Here is a 22,792-nt window from a genome sequence, read left to right on the forward strand (position 1 = left end):
GTTGTTGCAGGATTTGAGAAAGCTCTTGTGGCTTCCTGTGTTTTATCAGCCTGTAAAACAGTACTCAAAGCCTGCCCTTCTCAAATTCTTGGTTTAAAGACAACAACATAATCCATGTAGTGAAACACACAAAGGCAGTCTGCCCTCGCTCTGGAAGAGCATTGTCGTAAATAACTAATTAATTACGCACTTCAGCCTGGAAGCTGAACCTTATACTTGCCACCACAAAATGATGATTCATTTGCTTTACATATCTTTTTATGAATGAAGGGTCAACACAAAACTATAGCAGTGAGGGTCAAAACTGCCACGAATATTTTCATTACCTTCTCTATCAGGTCTACACATGCGTTTGCTGACAGGAAAACCAGGAATCTTTCACCTCTATGCAGCCGACTCATCAGTGCTGTAGGTGCTGTCAGTACTGCAAGTTTTGAAATATATGCTAAACTGATGATTTCTGATGAGTCTGCTACTATCCTTTGGTGTACTAACTTCAAATACCAGATTCCAGATAGTGAACATGGCATGTGCCTTTTAGGCTGGTGTTCATTTTAGTGCTCCCTTACAAAAAAAATTTTCATGTAGGCACATCTACACTGGGAGTCTTTTTTATCCCTTGATGCTGTGCAGTAGCAATAACTAATAAACTGTTTGCTAAAGAGTTATTTATGCAAGTACAAACACAAACCCACTAGATTTAATAATAAATTTTCCTTTTGGACTTGTGTAAGATAGAGATAAAAACAACTTGATAAAAATTTGGTCCAGAAAGAGAAAACAGGAGCAGAACAGCAGACCTTTCCAGCAAAACAAGTCAGTCTGCCTTATAAGCTCTCCTTTCAGATTCAGATTTCCATTCCTGGCATCTATGGCTGAGATTTTTTTCCCTAGTCCCATTACAACTTCTGAGTCTCAGTACTATCACTCAGGCATATCTGATGTCTTTTTTTCTCCTCCTTTCAGTGTCTCAAAAACCGAAAGGCAAAGATAAAGCCTGGAGTCTCTGACAGGGTTTTTCTTCACACTGTAATTAATGAGGTTAATGTGCTTTACTGATTTTTCACTCAAAAACATCAAAAACCAACATCCCTCTGAAGCAGTGTGGAAGAGAGGCACAAATTCACCTCCTTGCTGCTGGCAGTATAGCCTGAAATAGCTTAAAAAGCCTTAAAAACATTTGGAGACAGCCTGCCCTACTTCTTGTATTTCCCTATAAAATCCTTTAGACATAAACCATTGACCATTGACCAAGCCAGGGCCTAAGACTGGACTCAGCTGCACCAACACTCCAATAGGAATTTAGAAAGCAAAGGGATCCTCTCAGAACTCATTGGGATGCTCTCCCTTACCTCTTAGACTTGATCTCCATATAAATAATTTAAAATTTGGTTCGAATCCAAGTTTGCTCTGTATGTTTTGTCTGTGTAGCCAGTTGCAGAATGAACCTTGCCACTGAATTTTATCAAGATGCACTCAAATTCAAATTAAACCTGCTGCTGCTATTACCTTTGGCAGTGCTTCCTTAAGTGACCTAAACCACTCATCTGTGACAGCCTCCTAAGAGAGAATTCATGGTAACTCTTGCCTCATTCTGCCTTCAGTTGAGTTTCCATCTGTGTTAGGAGAAGCCTCCTAAGTGCTGACTTCTGCTAAGAGGGATTTTATGCCGGTTGAAAGGCACGAGATTGCTGGCTGAACTCAGTTCCACTGCAGGGGAGGGACCAAACTTCAGCCTACACACAAACACTTCTCCTTTATGCTTCCTGTTTCCATTACTGCAACTACAGCATCTTATAGGCCATAAGAGGCAAACTCGCTCTTTCTTCTGAAATACACAACTATAGCACCAATTTAGATTGTGCACTGTGTAACTGTATTGATCTGGAGCACTGTTTCCCCACTTCAGTGTGGTGCCCAGTCTCTGGAGGCTTTGAAGTAAAAAAAATAGGTGTCTATGTTGAAGAAATAAAATATTCAAACCACATTAATATAGGTGGTTTGAATATTTTATCCAACTCGTGCTTATCTTCTAGGATCCCAAATGCAGGACAGGGGCCAAAGAGGGGGATTTTGTACAGGCTTGGACTAGCAGCAAGTAATTCTTCCTTCTGTGAAGAATCTTTGAAACCTGAGAGGACTCGCAATGACCTAATCCTCCTCACACAGCCTCTGCTGAACATGAAGGATATTGGCAGGCATGATTTCCACATTGTAAACCCATATTCGAGGAGTTTATCTTTTAAAAATGGATGGAGCTTATGAATTTGCACTTTTTTACCATTCCCATACGCAGACAGAGGTGGGCTCTACATCTGGACAGATACTGGAGGTCAATACAATTTCCAAACCCATTGTTGCAGCTATTAAGCTAAACAGCTTATGCCATAAGCATCATCTGCAGTGAAATATGTAAAAAAATGCCATTTCATGAGTTCTTTTATCAAGGTTAAAAAAAGTCTATAGCTGCTTGGTAGGTTATCTTATGCTTAAGTCAAGTCTGCTTACAATTGCAGTTCTTTCCTCTACCAGCAACTTGCATAAGGACATCCTACTACTTTCAAAAGAAATTTCACAGATGCAGGGAAAAAAACCTAAACTGTCCATACAAAGTGTTATTAATATTTATTGATAAGAATTTAAAATTCTAAATCTATTCTAAACATTTAGGAATGAGCAATAAATGACGTTTGTTTTGAGCAGCAGATGTTTATTTAAAAACAAATCTGTCTGTATCTATGATGCTTAATTAAGCAACATTTCCTTAACAGTCCTGGCTGTAAGTACATACTGATTTACTTACTTCTTCGCAGAACTGCTGAGTATCTGCACTTCTCATGTGGAATCTCTAAGAATTTAAGTTAAATGATAGAGTGTAAAAGTAATCTGCTGTAATTAGGCTTCAAGTATTAATTACACAAGTTCAGATGTTTTTGTTAACGTATTTTCTTCAGATCTTCAAATACAACAGTGAGTTTTGAAGGAGAGCAGAGTTCCTCTTTCTTGCAGAGTTGTAACTAGTTGTAACTAGTTGTAACTAGTTGTAACTAGTCCCTGTTTCATTCTTTTCTTCTGGGACATCTCAACATAAACCATTGGTATAATCAATAGATCATCTGCCCATGCACCACTTCTCACCTCACGCTATTTCTGTGTGCGCTGAGAGGCACAAGAACAATGCTTTTGCCTTCAAAACTGCTCAGCCTGCAGTGCACTGGTAACATCTCTACATACCTGAAGCAGACAAGGAAACAATGGCTACAGCTGTGGTAGGGACAAGGGGAGAATCCCGCCAGCATGCAGAGGGTGATGATGAGACAACAGTAACATTCAAACAGGAGGTGAAATAAGGCAGCAGTTAGGCTTGGCTTTGGGAAGATGGTGCTATCATTCCAGATGTCCTGTCACTTGGCCAGGATCTCTGTCAGAAACCAACACACTGCAAATTCACACACCTCCACAGATTTATGGTTTGCTTTCCATTACACATAATCTTAGTATTTCAAATATTCACAGAATTAAGAGGCAACAAATACCAAGACAGAAGCTGCTTAAATGTCATGAAGGTGGCTTAGGGAGCAATTTCTGGATGTCTGTGTCAAATCTACCCTGGATTTGAAAACTATGTTCAATATAAAGAGCTGAGTGAGATGTTCAGGAGGTAATCAATAATGTTGAGGACATCATAAAACACCTGAAGGAAGCAAAATCTATCAAAAGCCATTAAACACAAAAAATCTGTGTCTCACTCAAGTAACCCAGGAGCTGCCAAGCACACGGAGACTATACAGTGGTAAGCATCTTCATGTGTTCATACTGTTTTCCCTTATTTTTGACCTCTCTCAGCAACAAGACCCTACACACTAGATACCCATTTGGTAAGACTCAGTTCAACCGTTCCCAACTGCTCTGGACAAAAGTATAGAAACAAAAACAAACTCCCCAAAAGAAATCCCCATTAAGTCAGTCCTAAGCAAAAGAAAACCTTCCTTTCATACCAAAAAGAAGTCCAAGTTGTTTAGTCAACACTGATTTAAGAAAACCCATTCCTTTCTGTGACAAGGCAGAACATCAAGTTTCTAACAAAGACTACGAAAAATATTTTCAGTTTTGACTTCAACTTCCTGAAGCTGGTGTGTGAGATAACCTCCAACTAGCCCCACAACTATTTCCTACAGAGAGGAAAGGACTATTCTCTCCTATGACAAGAAGTCTACTGTGTCTGCTGATTTTGGAGAGGTAGAAAGCAGAATCTGAAAGTGGAAAATTACAAGGGTATTTTGTGCTAATAAGATGTCAGCTTTCTGATGAAAATGGGAAAGGATCTTATGAACTGTTCATTCAGTTTAGGGTTTTTTTTCTTTTATTATTATTTCAAAGGAGCACTAGACAATGAAAAAGCACTCTAAAGACTGAAAGAGCTCAATCAGAAAAGAATCTAAGATTTTAGATTTTTATCTTGCTATTGAAATTGTGTTACCCCTCCACTTGGACTAAACTCCGCTTGAATGATAAAATGGAAATTTTCAAGGTGCTCAGAGACGAACACACAGTTTTTTTCCATACTGATCACCCCGTAAGCCCAGCAAGTCGGGGCTGGTGGCTGCAGCGGCAGCCCTACAGTGCTGCAGGGTGCCCTTCTGAAAGAGCACCAACATGAGTAACCAACCCTTGTAACAATGCCCTTAAAAGCAAGGTTATGATGAGGAAATTTAAAAGTCAAACGCCCCCAAGAATCAACATCTGCTTTCCTGTCTACAGAGACATCTCCAGAGACATTTCTGACATTTCTGACATTGGGCAGTCAAGAGCAGGACATGCCAATTTATGTGATGTCTCTACCACTAATAAAGCCATCAGCATAGATGTGAGAGCTGAAGTCAGCAGTTCCAAAACAAAATCCCTCTTTAGAAGCTATGACAAGAAGGAAAAGGGGTCAGAAGCCCAGACAGACCCCAGCTGCAGGATGTGCTCGCTTGCCAATGTTTAACTAAAGAAATCTGCTCTCACACCAAGGTTCTCTGAGGGCTGAATGGCATCTGGAGGTGAGGGGAAGGTGGTCCCAGGGAAGATAATGAATCGAATCTGATCCCTAAAGACATGCAGAGGGACAGAAGAAGAGGAAAGGGGGTTCTTCAGTCTTTATTCTTGCATTGTGCAGGCCAGACACAGCTGCAGGCCAAGGGGTTCCCTGGCACTCCCTGGAACAACAGCATCTCTGCAAAGAGCAGGAGAAGAAAAGTAGGAATCATTAAACTCCAGCCCTAACCTTTGCATACTCCATTATGGCTACATTTGATAAACAGGATTTTTACAAGTGCTTTGCATCCTCCCTCCAAGATTCCTTGCTGCTATCAGTACAGGAATGCAATTTTAAATGTCATGAAAACATGGTATTTATACCTGGATGTAGCAAATAACAACAGTAAGATGCATAACTGATATCACTGGCAGAACGATAATCCTGAAACCTGGACAAAAATCCTCAAAAGAAGTGTCTTCAAACATTGCTGCCCTCTCTAACTTCATGTCACATTGTCACTGCACCTTCTCCTGCCTTTCCCCCACGCAGTGTCCTGCACAAGAACACCCGTGTCTGTCAGCACAAGGGTATCCATCAGACAGGCTCTGTAACTGCAATTGCTAATGCTTCTTTTGACCTTAGAGGCTGTGACTGACCATGTGCTATTCCACGTCTGGTGTCACAGAGATCAAGCCTGACATAAAACAATGGAAGGAAGCCTTGGCACACGAGGTATCACACAGATGAGAACTGAAGGTCGCCTCCACTCTCAGTGTGCTGTGACACCAAACCTCAGGCAATGTGGTGGCGTTCTTGCTTTTCTCTCTGCTGTGTATGCACACCACTGAAAGGATGGGAGACTACCTCTGCAGCTTTTAGCGGCCTGGGAGTGAATGTAATTCTGATACTAATTCCCTAGGTATTTTTCCAAGTCCATCTCTCTGCCAGGTATGCACAGCAACAACATTCCCTCTGCTCCTTCCAGGAGTGAATTCTTCCCTTCACCTATACTGAGGAAAAGGATGAATGCTTACTCTGAACACAGTTCACGTGTCAGCACTCTACGTAAGGATATGATCAGGCCACACATCAATTAACCACGCAGCTTTGCAGCGACACGCTGGCAGATCTATAGATTTTTTTATTTGCCCTTGGTATAGAGGACATCTCCAAAAAAAAGGCAGGGCCAGTGTACCACAGTGCTGCAGAGATCCATCTGAGGCTACTGTAGCCAGGCACGATTTGTAACAGATGTTCTGATATATACCTGAAACCAAATTCACCCTAATTTACCTTCAACTTCCACAAGGCAGAGAAGTACCAACACAAAACCCTATCCTTCAAGTCCTGGGTGGTCTGTTCCTCAGGTCTTCATGCGTTGTGGGTCTAAGTTGGCTGAAAATACCCTGTGAAGCAGGAAACTGTTCTTTCAAGAGCTGTTAAACAGTTCTAAGGATCCACTGCTTCGAAACAAATGCATAAAACCCCCTTGAAACAGAAACAGGGCAGGATACATCTCACAGAAAGGAAGAAACACATGGCATAGGGCCTCAAGATTCTCAGTATTCAGCCAAGTTCTTTTCAGAATTTTATTCAATAAATAAAATAAATAAAAATATTCACGCATAGCAATTCAAGCATGTCCATTCCCACTGAAGGATTTCCAGGCTCTACGGTCAAATTATCAGACAATGCTCTGAGTTTTCTCTATTTGTCCTTAGTAATGTTTTGCCTCTCCAAAGAATCCTCAGGCAGCATGAAGGAGAGGAGACATCAAGTACTTAGCAGAACTATCCTGGCTATTAGTAGCACAAAAGCTACTCTGCTCCAAATACCATCAGTCAGGGGTTTGTGCCTAACCCTCTTCCTACCACGTGCTCTTATCAGTTACCCAGTCCTACATCATCCTCCCAGTTTTCATGGTCATTGAGTTTCAAGAGCTAATACTTGACTCTTTAGAAATGTATGCTTTGATCACATCTGGGAGCTGATGTCAAAATACTCGATATTTATATGAAAATTGTATCTACATGAAGAAAAAGGAAGCAACTTCTACAAATGAACTTCTCTCCTGAAATTTTGACCTTTCAGCTACAAAACTGGAGGCTGAAAAACAGCCATCAGATATCACAAATTGACACAGATAAAATAACCTAGTTAAAAGAGCTGCAAGTTCACACTAAGTCCTTTACTAGTGCAAGTGGCAATTCTATCGGAAATTGTAAATGACTATAAAAAGAAAAATCAAAGTCAGGATTTACTAATAGCCTTTCTGAAATTTCATGCAACAAGAGAATGTGCTGAACCTACATATCCAGGGAAGCTGTATTTAGTAGAGTGTGGTTTCAGATTGCTTGTAAAGTGACCTGAAATAGTTGAATGGACCAAGAGTCAGGGGCTGGAGGGAAAAACAAATTGAGGGAAAATATGTTGCCCAGTCTGTGCAGAAGCAGAACCCTTGCTTTGTGCAGCATGTCTGTATATGTTTCTAGGATCATAAACATTCCACAATGAATTTCTATTATCACATGGTAGGCACAGCAAAATCCAGGGCACATCACTCATTTGCCTCACTAGAGGACACAAACTGCTCCGTCTTTCAAGAAGCCTCCCTGGTGACACAGTTGTCTATTCTGTGCTTTGAAGGCTTCATCTCACAACTCAGAAGGTAATGTTTTCCCATTTTAGCAGGAGACCCATAAGTAAACCCTTCTCCTACCTCAAAGATCCCCAAAGGAAGGATGGCCTCCAGCCACAGAAGAACACTTCCTATGCAGGATGCCCCACAACCATCCATGTCACCAAACCACATGGTGGAGGGGATCTTCCAGGAGCCACAGCCTAGACTGTGGCACAAAACTACTCTGACAACAAGATGTGGCTCATCATCAGGCTGAAGCAAAGGCTGAAGATGAGCAGAAATTGTGGCCACAAATGGCCACAAATCCACCAGCCAAAGTGGAGGTGTGAGGCCAAAGCCAGTGGTGTTTATATCCTTGGATAAGGTGGCACTTGCTATGCTGCCTTGGAGGTACTGTGAGCCCACACATCTAGGCTTTGTTTAAGCTCATTCTGGATCAACTGCATAGCTGCCTTCACTACTCAGGCCAGGGAAAAAAAAAGAAAAACAACACAGAAAAAAATCAGGGTAAAAATGCTTCTTCAAGATCAAGTTATGAAAAATAAGAATGGCTTAAATGAATTTCTGAATTAGAAATAATCAATTTGGTGGTGTAATAGAAAAGCTTTTTTGATCTGTTTGGCTTTTTTGTTTCTTGGTTGTTTGGTTTTTTTTTTAAATTTTGAGCCATCTATCCCTCTAAACCTCTGAACAATTCCTGCATTATCGCAGTAGGCGCTGCTGATTCAAAGCAAGGATTAGTCACAAATCTGTGCCACCCCAGAGCCATTAAAACAGCAAGCTGGTGGATGGGAAAAGGGCATATGCATCTGATAACTAAGATGACCTTTCCTACAGATATTCGTGTTTGATTACCAGTATCTTTTCTGGTTATACAGCTCCACCAATACACTGTAACATCCCAGCTCTTCCTGAATTGTGGAGACAAAAATAAGGCAGTCTTTATTTACCGCACCACAACAGCACTGCTTATGCACTGCAAAACCGTGCAAAATCACCGGAACAACTTTATTCTTCCAAATAATGAAGATACTTTTATAAGCCCTATTAAACCCAAGCATCAGTACCAACCCCAGCATTAAATTGTTGAATACGGAGCAGTTTTCCTATGGGAAATTTATGACCAAAGGAAATATTCTAGCCTTGGTATTTTTACAGCATCCATTAATCTTTTAATGGCGGATGGAGCTACCCAAGACTTTAAATGGTATTCAAAGTGTCCTCTCCCTTGAAGAAGAAAAGTCACCTGCATTGCAATACCACGCCACAGCCCCCAAAAGATGAGATGACCCCTGGGTGCAACTGGTGTTGCCAAAGCACATTCTTTTTGTCAGCCACCATTCTCCTCAACAGAAATCCTGCCCACTTTGGTTACAAAACAAAATCATCCTGACCTTTTCTCTCACTCCTCTGCTCAGTAGCATTGACCCCCATTGTCAAAGTGCACAGATGGGGCTCCTCAAGCCCTTTGCATGTGCCACAGACATTGTTTCCTGAGCCCTCACTGCTCTGTCACCTCAGCTCTGCCCCTCTCTCCCTGGTGGCTGCCTTCCCCAAGCCTTCCAAGTAAACACCCAAGTAAACATCCTGTAAACTCAACACCCAAGACGAGAAGCACAGACAGTTCATGAGCTGTTTATCAGTGACTTATTACCAAGTGCAGCATGCCCTGAGAAAAAAAAAAAACCAAAACAACCTGTTATTTTTGTTCCTGTAATTTAGAAAAAGAGGGCACAATTTCCTCCAGAAAGCAGATGCCACAAAATTATTAGTGAGTGTTTCCTGGTATTTTGTTTACAGTTTAAACACTCAAATTGGAGTTGCAATAAGTGTTTGTTGAATATTTAGTACAGTTAAGCTCTATTTTTTTCTAGAGAAGCATCATTTCAGATGTTACAGCTCACCAACAAGTGATGATGCCATATTTGTTCAGAGTGGCATTTCTCATAGAATCTACAACTCCAGAGCTACACTGAAACATAATTAACAATATAACACATCACTGCAGCTCCTCTGCATCTTCCACTTGCAAACAAACTGGTGCTAAACTCTGTCATATCCCAGCAGCACTCTCTTCTCGGCTTCCCTTCCTCCTCACCTCAGCTTCCCTTCCTCCTCATCCTCCCCCTCTAAATTCAGAGACACAAATCTACAGAAAACATGCCAAGATACTTTCTAAAGAGGTGTAAAAAGGAGAACAGTGTCATGTATATTCCTCACCCAAAATAAGCCTATGTGCCTTTTATACAGTCCATATGCTTATTTTCTTAACAATTTTTGAGACTCCCATACTGATACCAGACACGAACACACCATAATATTCCTTCCTCAGTTTCAGGGCTTTTCCCCCTGAGGATATCACTCCTCTGAACGTTTCCAGAACATCTCCAGCCTCTCCCAAGTTCAGCACTGGCTGTGCTGGCACTGTGCAAACACAGCTCACAACACCACAGAGCTGTTTTTAGCTCCCATGCTGCCTGAGCCTGAGCATCTTCCCCCTTATCACATCCCATTTAGTGATGAGCCATCTATCCCCAGGCTTTTGAATGCTACACTCTCTCTTAGGAGATGGAGCCTTAACAAGACATGCTCCAACAAAACAGCATGTCTCTATGTGTTCTCCTGTCAAGGTCTTTGCCCCAAACTCAGAACGAGGTCTTATCCCGCACCTCTTTTGTACAGTTGTATAAATAGACTGGGCCTGCTGTCTTGCCAGAGCAGTTCAGACTGGCACAGGAGGAGTGAAGCCAGATCCCCCTGCCAGCTCCTGGTAAGACATCTGAACAAATATCCCCATTTTGGGAACAGCCTGACTTCAAATGGTAATTACGTCTCACCTTTGAGGGGCTCCTGCATTTCTAAGCCCGAAGGCTGGACCGCCTCCTGTCACAGCCACAGCCAAGGGATGCGCTGCCATCCGAGCATCAAATGTGACTCCTGTCAGATGGCAGCTTGGGCTGTCAGCCTTGCTCCTCTTCCTCCATGAAACACTGGCGCTGGAAAGCCTTAACAAGGGAACTGGGATTACGGGAGACATCCCTTGCCCCGGAGACGGCACTGCCGGCTGTTATCTCTGCTCTCCAGGTCTCAACCAGGAATAGAGCAGTAACAAGTGCACTCAATCCTACACTGAAAGGCAGCCATACAGAAAGGCCTGGGCTGGAAATCTCAGCTTTTTGGTGGCTTTAATCAAATGGAACATCACTGGGAGGAGAGGCGAGAGTAGAGGTGGGGAGGCACTGAGCCATTCAAATTAAAATGGACTTTTTTTAAAATTTGCTTTGATTCAACTCTAATCTTACAAACTTTTTTCCAAATTCTGAAAAGGTACAGAAATGAGGCCAAGATACAGATTTTTAAATAATAATAATAATAATAATAATAATAATAATAATAATAATAAAAATACCATTCCCTCTCAAAATGTATGCCTAGAAAAATTGTATAGTTAAAATATTTATAGTAAGGACTAATCAAGCCATTAAGGCATAAAAAATCTTCATTAAAAAAAAGGTGCATCTCTAAATCTCATCTTTCAGTTCTTCCAGAGTATTTATTTAATTTTAAGCAATAGAACTTCAGGTTCCAAGTTTTACAAAAATCTAAAGAAAAAGCAACTGTTAAAATCATTAAGGGGTGAAGTTTTAACTGATTTTTTTGGTTGTCAGAATCATGAGGCAAATATCACTCCATGTGGATGTGCAAAACTGATCAGCTGGATAAATTTGTTCAGCTTTCTTCTATATTCTGCAGGCCACCAACTGCTACTAAAGAGGCCTCCAGCGTTCTTCATCTCCCTTCACATGACAAAATTTAACTCTCTACAAAGGCTGGATTGTTAACCAGTCACTTAATTAACACAATGAATATACAGCTGAATGTCTCATTACATCCCTTCAAGATAAATAAGTTTCTGTAACAACCTTCAATTTCCATGCTAAAATGTGTGAATTATTATAGTTGACTCAAACCAAAAAATTGTCTCTCCTTAAATGGGATTACAGCAAGTAGGTTTCCATTTGGAATTATTTTAATACTCATTAAAAATAAATGAATGAGTATCATAATATTAGTATAATAATAATATTAATATTTATTTTTTAGCTTCAAAACTTGCTAGAACAGAACACACTGAGTCTCTTGGGAAATCTGTTTGAGATACACACCATCCAATTTATTCTGTTTTACTTTGGAGTGTTACTTCCAGCTACCTGTAACTAATGAGAATCCAGAAGGAGAGAAAGAACATAAAAGTGAGTTACTCATTAATAAAAGGAACTGTGTGGACAGCATGTACTCTCTCTTCAAACTGTAAATAATAAAACTACCAATTCAGAACAGAAAAAGCCAGCATTGCCTTTTCAGTGATGCGTCTTCCTGAAAGCATCATGCCTTATGATAAACACCTTCTATGTTCAAGTGGAGACCTTCCAATCACATCAATAATAGGTTGTTTCCATTAGAAATTGGCGGAGAATTATTTTTATTCAATTTAATTCCTTCCACAATTCTAGCTTTTGCAGCAATCAAATGCAAGCTCAAGGGGAAAGAAAACAAATATTCCTCCAACCCTCACACACTCATCTTTTTAAGCTTTTTTAAGCTCTCTGAGGTAAACAGCAAGCACTTTTAGTGACAGTTTCTGAGTAATGATGGGGAAGAGAGGGGAAGTGGTTGAAAGCACCACTGGCTTCTTAATGCCAACTCTTTTATGTTACTCAGGGAACACATGTTCAATCTCTGCTTATGAAACAGCTTTGACAACATGGAAAGGAGCTTTTTGCTTGATGTTTGCTTAAATGAAACTCTATTGTAGAAGCAATTGCTTATAGTTTACTTTTTGGTGTGGTTCTTTAGTATTTTCTTGTTAAACAGAAGCAACTCACGGTCTTACTAACAGACTAGTCAGTGGCTGTCTTCTCTGGAGGCTTTGTTTCCAGGAGGTTTCACTGAAATCCAGCTCTTCTGAGAAGAAATTTAGAGAAAATACCAGAAGGGTGGTAACAACAGAATTTCTAATAGAGGTGAGACACATTAGAAGAACCTCATCCCCACTTGGGGACCTTTCTTTTAAACGTCAAAGTCACACCATTGCACATGATGCCTACTTCCAAGAAAGCAGCAACCTCGGTGTTTCATTTCTGAACGCAGAACATAACTATTGCATGAAAGCTTTAGCAAAACATGTTTACAGAAGTCCCTGCCTTTTTATTATACTGTATTGTGCCTTGGAGAAAGCTTTTCTTAAGTGAACAAAAGCTGCAGCAGACTGAATTAGACTTGAAGCCTGAAACAGATCACATATAATACACTTAGAAATTGTTTTACAACACTGAATTTAACCATATCTAATTAGTAAGATATTTTAAGGCAGGCACTGCAAACCACTATGCTGTTTTTAGCATCTATTTGTTATTTCTTATTAAAGGTACGGTCAACTGCCCTTCTTTCAATCTGTTAAATAAGGCTCCTCTTTCCTGTTATGTTTTTCATGCATAGGTGGTTAACAAAGGCTTCACAACAACTTTTCAGAGGCTCAGCTTTGAGCTTGTAATGACAGGGTCACGGGACAGCTCAGGCTGGACGGGGCTCAGGCTTCCCTGGTGCAGCCCAGCACCAAGGTCAGATGAGGCTGCTCACGGCTGTGCTCCCTTGGGGCTGGAGCTCCCCAGAGCAGAGCTGGCACAGCCACTGCGGGCAGCCCACACCTCTGCCTCCTGGGATTCTTTTCTTTGTGCACCATTTGAACTTCTCTCGCTTGGTCCAGCTGGTGCCCCATGTCTTTGGCTCTCTCTTTTTGACCCCCTCCTGCCTTGTGGTACCAGGGGCTGCTGTCAGCAGCCATCTTCAGAGCCCTCTTCTTCCAGACTGAGCCAGCCCATCCCTCAGCCTTTCCTCATGGGAAAACTGCTCCAGCCATGACCATCATGCTTTTGATACTCTAGAAAATGGCTCCTTCCCTGGAGGAGAGTGCATCCTGTACTGCAAGGAAAGAGGAAAGGTGAACTACACTGACACACTCCACAGCATCATCTGACTCTCTGTGTCCAGGGAGCCACAATCCAGTGTCCAAGCCTGGCTCTGCTACAGGCAGGGTTACAGCTAAGTCAGTGTCTTCCCATTACAAATTGTCTCCATAGGAGCACCCCATCCATCCTCTGGAAGAAGTGGAAACAGAATTAAACAGAATTGCAGACCTCTACCCTGCTTCACAGTTCCAGGCTTTCCTTTTTTTTTTTTTTTTTTTTTTTTTTTTTTCCTTCTTCTTCTTTTCTGGAAAGGCCAGTCCCCAAAATTTCTATACAAACAGCAGAAAAACTTCAGCACTCCCACTTTATTGTGGACTTAGATGAAGACGAAGTGCCATATGATTGCTTAACACCTGTTTGTGTCATGTGCCAAAGCAAACAATGCTACTCACAACTGGCTAAGCCCTGAGAAATATGTATACTTCAGACAAACCATATCCTTCTACCTGGTACTATGGGAGAAATTCTAGTTCAAACACTATTTTCAGAACTGCTTGTCCACTCAGAGACAAAATTTCTAGACATCATCTTCCCATCTTCTGCTTCCTTTCGTCCTCCTACCCTACCAAGCCTCATCCGCAATAGATGGAAGAGACATACCAAGGTCTCCACATGTATACTTCCAGGACAAACCTTGCCAACACGATTTAATGGAAACTCCCTTAATTAAGGACTATAAAATCCACTTTTGTAGCTAGAAATTGCTTATGAACAAAGCATACCATGTATTGCCCAGGAACTAAAGCTATTTTTGATGAGGCAGAGGAAGGATACAGAGTCATCTCAATCACAATCTCTTTGTCATCACTCAGTGAAATACCACAGAGCACTTTCATCAGTTAGTATGAAATATTTAAGAGCTGCCAATGCTTCTGCATCTGTCCGAGTGAGACCAAGGTACCTTGCAATGAAGAAGATATAAAATATCGATGGGTCAGGTGCTCAGCTAAAGGATACAAATGACACAAGATTCCAAATTAGGCAAAACAAAACTTAAAAGGGATGTTAAGCCTGAGCAAAGGGCAGTACTTTATACCAACAGAACACCAAATTGTGTGGTGTTGAATGCTGCATGTCTTCCAAGGGCATTTCAACAACTCCAAAGCTGCATTACTAATCACAGTTCCAGATTGCTCAGGAGCTTATGGACAAACGCCTGGATTTCCAACAGAATATTGTGAATTGGTTGCAAAGGAAAATGAAAAAGGCTAAAATAAAAGGCTGCCCATTTGTCCATGTGGGCTGGAAAGCAGTATAAATTATTCCTTCTGTTCTGTCTCAGCAGGTGTTCTGAACTGCAGGCATAAACATCACTGTGTACTGTAAACCCTGTTCACCTTCCTCTGTTGGATGGAATATGTGGGCAGGATGGGGAAAGACAACAGAGATAGCTTTGCTATTATTATGCATGTAGTAAATACTGCTTAATCTGTAGATTAAAAGAAGAAGCAGCGAAATGGAAAAAGCAAGTGCTCCCCGATCTGCAATTGTTTTTCTGGGATCTTCCTAGGGACACATAAAATGGAATATTTTTAATTCAGAGCTGCATCCTTGCAGCACAACCCAGCACAGAAACTGCCGCTACCTCTGGGTACAGCACGGAAAGATGCGTGCCACATACCAAAGCAAAGACATGCAGAAAACTTCTGCTGCATATATTCAGCCCTTTTTGTGCTCTGGGAAGCCAGCTGAAATCCTCCTGTCAAAATGCTTCAGCCTGTATGCACCTGGCCAGAGCTCCACACCCAAAGGCCGCTCAAGGTCTCTCTTCCCATGCACAGTGCAAACCTGACCCTGGTAAAATCATCCCCTCCCTTTGCTGACAGTGGTTTTTTTGGCTGTAGGCAGATGAGCTGCCTCAGCCACAGCTAAACCATGTGAAGGACTCCTGCTCCCAGCCCACCCCAGCCCAGCCCCTGGTCTCTGGGCAGAGGCCACAGTCCTTCTCTGCAGGATGTCACTGCTCTTCTCTGCCCTGCCAAGGTAAGGGCACAAGTTTGCACGTCCTACCCAATCTTTCACCACAGCACAAGTTAAACACTTCCACTGACAGGGTTTTAAGATCCCTCCCTTGGATGCATTTGAACTGAAGCAGGCTGGGAAGCACCTACGTACGATGCTACATCCCACATTTCTGGGAGCGATGCAACCACGGGTGAGAAACTGCTGTAGGAGTTTTCTCTGACACCAGTTGGGAGCCACCCAGCCCAGGGTGTGGGATGGCAGCTACCTGGAGCCCAGGGAGAGTCCTGTGGGGCTGCCAAGAGGCCAGGTCCTTGCAGCAGGGAAGGATGTTGGGCTCCATCTAAGTGCAAGAGGATGAGGCAGGGCAAGACACTACCTAAGTGTCTGTGCTTGTTCCCAGAAAAAAAAAAAATAAAAAAAAATCACTGTACACCTGATCTTTCCTCTTGCTAATATTAAGCAAGAGAATAAAGTCAAATGTAATTGCTATACAAGCCTGGTGGTGCTCTGTCTTTAGTGGGAAATGAAGGCCTTAATGTATATAAACGATTGTAAGAGATGTAGAGGAGAGCTTTATACAATGTAAATGCAGAAAAATATTTTCAAAGAAATCAAAGTTATCCAGTGAGAACTTTACTAAATTAAATTCATCTAGATATGTACATTCATGCCCAGAGAGCAAGACCAGTAGATACAATTTCTACAACAGGAAAAAAGCTAACAAATCAACTGAATACACTAATAAATCTTTCTTTAAAAAAAAAAAAAAAAAAAAAAAATCAACCAAACCCAACCACCTCAAAAAAACCTACCCACAGTAATTTTACAGGGAAATAATGAAAGAGAAAATAAAGACAAGTACTGTGATGCTATTAAGCTGGCAAGACAAGGAAGGAGAAAATGGGCAATTACCCACAGCTCCTCAGTTGCATAACAGAACAAATAATCTTAAGAAAAAACAACACTTAAAAGTCAATAAAAGCACATGTATTCATAAAGGTCTTGCCAGATAAACTCACAACACCTTTTCATATTTCTCCTCCATTATCCTTCTCGTGACAAGGGGAGAGTGTTACAGCCTCCCACTGTGCAGAGAAAGCAGAAGAGGACGTTCAGATGTAGCCTTAACCAGAAGAAACAGCAGCGGCAGTAGGAAGCAAATTAAAGTCTAATCAAAAACTTGTAAGCAATTGAGAGAAACTGATAGCGGAAGAAACTAGATTTTATTGTGACCACAGTAATCCAGTGTTGGCACTGAGTGAAGATAACAAAGTTACTGCACCAGTGGCTATCAACCCTGTATCAAGAAGTATTTAAATTATGGACAAGGAAAGCAACACATCAGCTTATGAGGAATGACAGTGTCTGTATTCATAATTCAGTATCAGAAATATTTCAGACCTATTGAGTTTATTTTGAAAAGACTTTGGAGAAGAAAAAGCACAATCAAAACTTCCACAACTGTGCACTCCCACGGAGCAAAGAAATTGAAAAATATAATCACCAAGTCCTTGAGCAGCAGAAGTTATAAAGCTCAGCATCTTATGGAGCACCCATACCAATTTTCTGATGTCTATTAAGTTGAATGCTTGCTGCAGCTCTCCCTTCAGTGGGGGCACCAACCCCATCTCCCTCATCTCCCTGGTGACCAAAAGTCTTGAGGTCTGTAAGATTTCATCACTTTGAAACCTCTGCTCTTGTGATTATATTGGCAGAAATTAATCCCCAAGGGTAAAAAAAAAAAATTACACCAAAGCAATGAGGGGAGCTATCAGTCAGACAGCATTATTTTTGTTTCAGCTTCATCTCCTTAGGAAACCAGGCTGAAATTAATATAGTCAGGGCAGAAGGGAAGAAATAGCAAACGTAAATCTAAAATGGGAAAAACTTCTAAACCTAGAATTTTTAAGTCAAGTACAGAAGACATTATTTCACGTGAGGAAAGCCACATTTGGGAACTTTGCACAAACAGATCACCATTTCTGACTTTCTAGGATTTCTGCTAAGCCACACGCTCAGGCTGCAATGAAAATCTGGATGATCCCCTTGTAAAAACGCAAACACCAGAATCTTAATCCATTCTAACACAGATGTTTGACTGTCTAAATACTTCTACCAGACAAGATCACTTGGATTTACTTTTGTAATTCTCCTCTTCCAGTGCTGAGGGTGATCCCATGGGTCTGGGCAGCCAGTCTGGATGCCACAGAGTGCAAAAAATCAATCCAAAATCCTGAACAGTTCCACTGCTCACAAAACTATTTGACAGAACGAGGTGAACCCTAGAGAGATGCTGCAGTTCACAGAGGCTCTTTGGACATCAAGAAGTGGAGAGAACACACCAATTTCCCTCACTTTCCCCCCAAAGCCAGTCAAGAGAAAGCCATGCCCAGAGAACCGAGTGTGGTCCTGAGGCATCTTCACCAGGAGGAGAAATGAACGAAGTACAGCAAAAAGGCCAGCAGGAGTTCAGGGAACATATGATCCTGAGCTGGTGGAGATAACTACACAAATGATTCCTCACAGATTTTTCCATCCCAGGTTTTAGAAACTGAAGGAAGCAGTTCTGAAAGGCTCATTAAAAACCCTCATCTGTAGACTAATAGAAAATATTATTAGTTAACAGGACAGTCAATAAATGGACACAAGGGAACAGTTCTGCGCTTTCAGACAGATTAACATGACCTGCTGAGTTTCAATCTCTCTGCATTCATGATTTGCACTAATATTTTTTTAATTTGTCATTATTTCGAAGTTCACATATATTTTTATATATATATCACATATATACATATCAGCATACTGATCTGTTATGCTGTCTTGCCTTAATTTGTAACTGTCATGACCATCTAATTAAAAAAAAAAAAAAGAAAGAGACTGGTCTCTGTTCAAACAGGGTGTACTACAAAACCAAGGTACAGAACTAAACCTCCACTCTAATAGTACAGCAAACTGTGTGCTTTTAGAAGTTATGTGGGTATTTATGGTTAAGTTTCAAATTATCTTACTTATACATGTATTTGGCAACAGCCACAATGTAATATTTCAAAACCATCATGGCATGAACATTCAAGTTCAAAATTTCAAAGAGAATATTCTAAGTTGAAACAAAAAACCTCAGTAACTCAGACCATTCTCATCCCTATGACTTCTTCAGTCAGAAAAGGTAAGCAATCAGAAAAGGTAAACAAAGTGTCATTGTATTTCCTTCAGTTGTTTTTAAGGTCTCTGTTTTGATCAAATTTTTCATCAAGAAATATGGGGTTTTTTCCTAGATACAGAAGGTGATCAAGTTATACCGTGTAAGTCAATATGCCCTATATATTTCCACATTACCCAATCCTAACCACAATGCCCCAAAGGTAGACAGTAATTTTATATACTGCTTCAGGAATTTTTAATCATTTACTCCTCTGTTTGCTAAAAACACTTGTCTGCTCTGTAGAGTTCACAAATAACTTCAATAAATGCTGAGAAGCATCATTTATAACTGAATTAAGAAGCAATTCTCTTACTGCCAACATTCTGGGGCAATCAGAAAGAAAAAAAAAAAAAATTGCCTCATGCATGATCTAAATACAAGGACATTCCTTGCAAACACAGAAAGTTGAAAGTCAGTGATGTATTTTAACTGGTTTTCTAGGCATATATTTTGCATTCACTAACTGCATGTTAGTAGTTCATTATCTTTTCCATGCAACTTAAATTATGGACTTCATGCAAAACAGTTATGTTTCAAATATGTGTTGTAATATACTTAAGAAGTAGATTACTCTCTAGCCTTCGTCTTGACATCACTGATTAATTTGACCATACCAACATAATTTCAGGAAGGAGACGTGCTTAAAAATCGCACCTGGCGCACTTCTGATTGCTCTTCTGCCGGAGAAAAAGTCATTTCAGTTTCTTTGCCGATGAGAGACAACCTATGCACGACATCGATCATCGGCTGCCCCTAAAGGTTAATAATACCTGGCGCTAAGAGACATTAAACCCGGTTAGTCCGGAAGCATCCAGGGCAGGGAGGCACAGACGGATCACCCGTGACCTGTCCCGAAGAACGCCTGGGACACGGTGGTCGGGCACGGGACATCACATCCCCAGCACCACCCGCCCCAGCAGCTTCACTCGGAGCATCCGGGCCGATCTCCCTCCGCTCCAAACTTCTCCCCGCTCCCTTCGCTGCCCGGCACCGGGGTGCCCGCGGCCGGGCGGGACGCGCACGGTGCCTCGGCACACTCCGCGCCGCCGGGAACGCTCCGGTTAGCGGGAACGCTCTCGCCCCGCGCCCGGCCCCGGCTTCCCCCGCCCGCCGCCGCCGCCGCCGCCGCGCTCACCCGGTGCCGGAGCTCCCTGCCCTCGGATCGCGCTGCGCCGGGAGCCGCGGCCGCGCCGGGAGGATGCCGCGCCGGGATGCCGTGCCGGGAGGCGGCGGGATGCCGTGCCCGCCCCCCCGGCTCGCCCGTCCCCGCAGCCCGTCCCGGCGGGGAGCAGCGCGGGGGGGCCGGGCCCCAAGGGCTGCCAGGCCTGGAGAGGCCGGGCGCGGGGCACCAGTCCCCAAAATACCGAGCGCGGGCCGGCACAGGCTGCCGCTGCGGCCGGGAGAGGGGACGTGGCTGGGACACTCCCTCCCTGCAGCAAGCGCGGAGGGACGCGCCCGCCGAGGGTCCCTGTCCCGTGTCCTGCTGCACAGAGGTGTCCTGCTGCAAACTGAAGTCGGGGGAAAGAGCAGGACCCGGTGCCCTAAAAACAATAGGGAAAACAGCTCTTACCTGGAGCCTTGCTGACTTTACTCCCTTTTCTACCACCCTCCCCCCACCCTTTTTTTTTTTTTTTTTTTTTTTTTTTTTTTTTTTTGGCTGCTGTCCCTCAAACTGCACCAGCAATATGACACAGGACATCCTCCCACTCCTGCCCGACGCAAGCAGCGAGCGTGTGACAAAGAGTTGGCACCTGGATGTAGCCATATGTGACCCTTCTTGGCTCCGAGCCTCGCACAGGGAGAGGCTGCGGTGCAGCTGCACGCCTCTGTCAAGGCTGCTGGCCTCTGGGACATGCCTTCGTGCAGGAGTTTGGAAAAATCCAACCTTGGCCTGAAATCAAGAGTCTTTGCCATTTTCCGCTTCAAATGGTGAAGAATGCTGCAAGTTCTCTATCTTAAAGACTGCGTTTCAGTGGAAACACAAATTTAACATCTTCAGGCATGTTCTACCACATTATACCAAACTGGCTCTGAAAGAGTTTTAAAAGATCAAGACATTTTGAGCATAGCATAGATTTGTTTGGTTTGTTTTTTTTGATTGTACCAAAAGAACTCTATCTATTTTGAAATCACTTTAAGATGTTTTGAAAAATCGCACTACAACCTCTCTCTCTCTCTCTCTCTATATATATGATACTTCATCCAGCTGTTTCCCTGGATCCAGCCAGAGCCAAATGAAAGGGAAATCTGCACAAAGATTTTCCATTTAAACTCAGAAACTTTCCATTTATATTCTGAGAACTGGACAAATGCAGACAAAGATGGGTACCTTACCTGTGTTTTTAGTACTTACACTACAAACTGTGTCAAGATTTTTATCATAATTATTTATGATAATAAATAAGGTGAAACAGAGGATTACAATTTTATTCCATTTTGAAAATGAGGTTGGCTTTCATGAACCTAAAATCCCTTGGTTTTACTTCTTACATATTTTTGGCATGGCCTAGAATACTTAGGATCTATTTTTAACACTATTTAAGCCATGTTGTTAAAGTAATCCTATTTACAATGGGAACTTTAAACACCAAATAACTCAGGTGACTTAGAATTGGTTTATTATGTTGCATTTTTTTCCATCTTGCCAAATGTCCTCTTAAAGTAAAAGAGCTGTAATTTGGAGTCCTGCCAATACTCCCTCTAAAATATTTTTCTTAGAATATAATTTGCTGTATCTCCTTTAATGATTAGCCTCTTTGCCATTTATTTAATTATTTGGGCAGATGGCTTGATTTCTCAAAAAACTCTCTTATGACTACTATTTTTAGCTTAATGACAAAAATAACTGGTAGGTGTCTTTCCTTTTCCTTACCAGGTGTCCCCTGGTAGGGTTAAAAGGAAGGTTTATTCAGAAGAATGTTCTCGCAGTTATTCTCTCACTAAGCTAGTATTTGTACTCTAGATTTACATTCAGCAGCTCCTTTTTCCAGCAGAAACTGAAAAGCAGTGTGCTGGTCACCTTCAGGGCTTTGTGTGAGAACACATGAGCTGAGGAGAATACCCAGGCATTAGTGCCGAGGTCCTGTCCTGACTTAGCCTGGCAATGTGAAGGCCTTGACATCCTTCTAGCCCACCTGTATGTCTTCTGATGGAAAATCCAACCCATGCATTCCTTCAGGCTGAGGCAGTTGTAGGAGTCCTGAGGTAGCAGGAGATGCTCTTCACCTTTGCTGCTGCAGCTGGTATATGCTGTGTGCAGGTGGGATTTCATGTGTGGGCTTTGAAGTGGAGCACTTCAGACACCTGCTCTGAATCAGATCCAGAATGAACGCCTGGAGGAACGTGAGATGGGAGATGCTTACTCCATGATGAGTTCTTCAGGGATGTGCATGTTCCCAATGTGGCACTGAGAGAAAGATCCTTTTTGCAAAGGAGTGAATCAGATACCTTAGTGGTGTTCAGTAGTAGAAAGCTGCTTTGAAGCAGCTGGGATCAATTTATTTTCTGTTGTGGGCATGCCTTGACAGAAATGTGGAGCTTCCCTGCTTAGAGCCACAACTGGGTTTCTCTTTCATTCTTTTATTATCAACTGCTATTTCTTTATTTTATTTTCTCCTTTCTTGTTGCAAAATCAATGTCACTTGAAAAAGAGATTTTGTATTTGTAAGTCTTGCTTTTCACGTTGTAGCCCTGTGCAGTTTCTATATTTTTTAAGTATCTGGAGGATTAGGAAAAAATCCTCATGTACTGTAATAATATTCATGCCAAAACCTGTCTTTCTTTATATTATATTGTACATATTGTTGAGAATTTTAGATTCCCAAAGATGCCTCTAATTAAACCAAAGGCTATCAGAAGAAACAAACCAGCAAGGAAAATACTGTAGACGACTGTTTTTGAATTCCAGTTGCGAAATTTTTGAGAAGATTATG

The 22,792-nt window shown here is 41.9% G+C and overlaps 1 protein-coding gene across 4 annotated transcripts in view; it reads right to left on the minus strand.

Annotated features, from left to right (window-relative positions):
- PKIB (cAMP-dependent protein kinase inhibitor beta) overlaps positions 1–20,478 on the minus strand; it is a 57,868-nt gene extending 37,390 nt beyond the window's left edge. For 2 of the 4 annotated variants that reach the window (XR_009207656.1, XM_040058913.2), the window contains exon 1: positions 19,996–20,082. The gene's annotated coding sequence lies outside the window, so the exon portion shown is untranslated. Of the gene's footprint in view, positions 1–19,514; positions 19,595–19,995; positions 20,083–20,430 lie in introns of those variants that run through there. The other 2 variants (XM_040058916.2, XM_040058917.2) reach the window with 2 other exon arrangements.
- Positions 20,479–22,792: the final 2,314 nt, after the last annotated feature.

The sequence above is a fragment of the Hirundo rustica genome, chromosome 3 (genome assembly GCF_015227805.2).
Source record: "Hirundo rustica isolate bHirRus1 chromosome 3, bHirRus1.pri.v3, whole genome shotgun sequence".
In the NCBI taxonomy this organism is placed as follows: Eukaryota; Metazoa; Chordata; class Aves; order Passeriformes; family Hirundinidae; genus Hirundo; species Hirundo rustica.